The sequence below is a fragment of the Colobus angolensis genome, unplaced genomic scaffold, assembly GCF_000951035.1.
Source record: "Colobus angolensis palliatus isolate OR3802 unplaced genomic scaffold, Cang.pa_1.0 Scaffold53, whole genome shotgun sequence".
In the NCBI taxonomy this organism is placed as follows: domain Eukaryota; kingdom Metazoa; phylum Chordata; class Mammalia; order Primates; family Cercopithecidae; genus Colobus; species Colobus angolensis.
Window position 1 is genome coordinate 13,436,624 of NW_012118821.1, and position 302 is coordinate 13,436,925.

Below are 302 nucleotides of genomic sequence, written 5' to 3' on the forward strand. Positions count from 1 at the left end.
TGCTGCCTCCCCTGACCCGTGCTGCCTCCCCTGACCCATGCTCTCTCCCCTGACCCGTGCTGCCTCCCCTGACCCGTGCTGCCTCCCCTGGCCCGTGCTGCCTCCCTCACCCATGCTGCCTCCTCTGACCCGTGCTGCCTCCCCTGACCAATGCTCTCTCCCCTGACCCGTGCTCTCTCCCCTGACCCGTGCTGCCTCCCCTGACCTGTGCTGCCTCCCCTGACCCGTGCTGCCTCCCCTGGCCCGTGCTGCCTCCCCTCGCCCATGCTGCCTCCTCTGATCCGTGCTGCCTCTCATTTGAT

General features: G+C 68.9%; 1 protein-coding gene across 2 annotated transcripts in view; it reads left to right on the top strand.

The window, feature by feature from the left end:
• The window catches only part of SH3YL1 (SH3 and SYLF domain containing 1), a 46,384-nt gene that overhangs the window by 29,083 nt on the left and 16,999 nt on the right, over window positions 1-302 (top strand). The window lies entirely within an intron of this gene.